We start from the raw sequence: 2,207 nt of genomic DNA on the forward strand, positions 1-2,207 counted from the left end.
CGGCCGACTCGGGCCCGGGTCCGAGGGCCCGCGGGGTCGACCAGCTGTCCCGGCCGACTCGGGCCCGGGTCCGAGGGCCCGCGGGGTCGACCAGCTGTCCCGGCCGACTCGGGCCCGGGTCCGAGGGCCCGCGGGGTCGACCAGCTGTCCCGGCCGACTCGGGCCCGGGTCCGAGGGCCCGCGGGGTCGACCAGCTGTCCCGGCCGACTCGGGCCCGGGTCCGAGGGCCCGCGGGGTCGACCAGCTGTCCCGGCCGACTCGGGCCCGGGTCCGAGGGCCCGCGGGGTCGACCAGCTGTCCCGGCCGACTCGGGCCCGGGTCCGTGTGGCCCTCGATGGGATCCCTGGGGTTGTCTTGATGCCGGGGCCGTCCGTCCGTCTCTGCCAACTCACTCGCTGGGGTCGTGTCTGCACCGCGTTGACTGCCTCTCTCCGGGGCCTGAGTCTCCCGGACAGGGTGTGTCGTTTTGTGTTCGATGTTTTCTGAGCTTCCCCTCTGGCCTAGTGATTTCCTTCTTCTCTATTGAAATCAAACACGTCCCAGCACTTGGGTGCATAGCATTTTATTTGGCCCGCGCCGCCCCGCCGCCCTTGCCGCGACAACGTTGCTGTCCCTGTATTAGGACGGTGAGGAGGTTCTTGTTGGTCTTCGGATGGCCGCACCCACGGTCTATGGAGCTTCCCAGGCTAGGGGTCGAACTGGTGTTACGGCTGCTGGCCTACGCCCGAGCCGCAGCCGTGCCGGATCTGAGCCTCGTCTCAACCCCCTGCGTGAGGCGAAGGATGGAGCCCGCAACCTCATGGTCCCTAGTCAGATTCGTTTCCTCTGTGCCACGAGGGAAAGTCCTGAATCAACGATGCACGGATTTAGGACGCTATGGAGGGATGCATTGGCCGGCCCCAGGTCATATGGGGTTCCGGAGCCAGGGATCCGATCCAAGTCCCAGCTGTGGCAACGTGATTACTTGAAAGAGGACCCTTTAAAGCCGGGGTGGGGGTGGCGGGAGGGGATGACACTGCATGCCATGGAGGCGCTCACCTGTCCTTTTTGTGGACACCTTTTCCGCGGTGGTGACAATGGATGCCCTGGCTGCCGTTCGGAAATGAAAGGTGAAGGCCAAGGTCCACGGTCCGTGGTCGGCGTGGTTCGTCTTCAAGGCCACGGATGAAGAAACGGGCTCCAGGAGGAAAGAGTCCAGGCCTTATGCCTGCCCTGCCTGGAGAATCCATGTCGCCACACAGCGATCCATCCCGATGCGTTCGTTGGTCCTGCGACGCCCCCTGCCGTAAGCTGCTTTTTATAGTCTCCGAAAAGGTCCGCCAGATGGCTCCCGGGGTGGGCCTGGGACGACCAAGTTCGGGGCCGGAAGAGGCCACTTCCAAGTGGGGGAGGAGTTACAAGTGGGTGGCAGACCTGAAGATAACCTGGAGGGGAGGAAAAAGGAGGGGAACCGTGACCGACCGAGCGAGCCGGAGGGGAGGGGAGGGGAGGGGAGGGGAGGGACGATGGGATGGCACCATCGGGAGTCCTGCTCAAAGAATTGGAGCCTCCTTGAGACATGCGACCACATCCATCATTCCAGAGGGAATGGAAGCGTCTTCCCCATGGTTGTACAATGATACATGTCCTTCAGAGTCCCTGAGAAAAAAAGGAATACAAGGCAAGATTTTGTCCGTGGAGGGAAGGGGGGGGGGGGGAGAACAGAGGCTCCAGACTTTGGATCTCTTGGCACAGGGGCCTCCTGCGCCGTATGGAAAGGACTGTTCCTAGGGTGCTCTCAGAATGGGATTTCTGGGTCCCACGAACCTTGTGTGTTGGACAAAGAGGCAGAAAGAGGGGTTCCCGGCTGGAAAGCCCAAACCACAGCTCTTCAGATGGGTAGGGAAGGGCAGACAGACTTCCGGCCCCAAGCAGTGATCTGGACCTCCAGAGGCCTTAGGACGACTTCACTGAGAACACGCAGAATACGACCCAGCCACAGCGTCCTCTATACCTAGCTCTGTTTCACTTTCTCTGTCTCTCTCCCCTCCTCCTCTTTCTCCCTCTGATTCTGCCTCTCACTGTCTGCCTATCCTCCGTCCCTCCCTGTCTGTCTCTGTCTCTCTCCCTCACAAGCACACCAAAGCGGGTCCCCCCCCCCCCCCCGGAAAGGACGGATGTGAGACGGACACCCTCTTCTTCCCGTCTTGAAAGCAGGAGAAAAACCT

Source organism: Sus scrofa, chromosome 10 (assembly GCF_054392235.1).
Source record: "Sus scrofa isolate SSC_HxYL_T2T_F1_AM1 chromosome 10, Sscrofa_HxYL_maternal_Yorkshire_Landrace_v2.0, whole genome shotgun sequence".
Lineage (NCBI taxonomy): Eukaryota > Metazoa > Chordata > Mammalia > Artiodactyla > Suidae > Sus > Sus scrofa.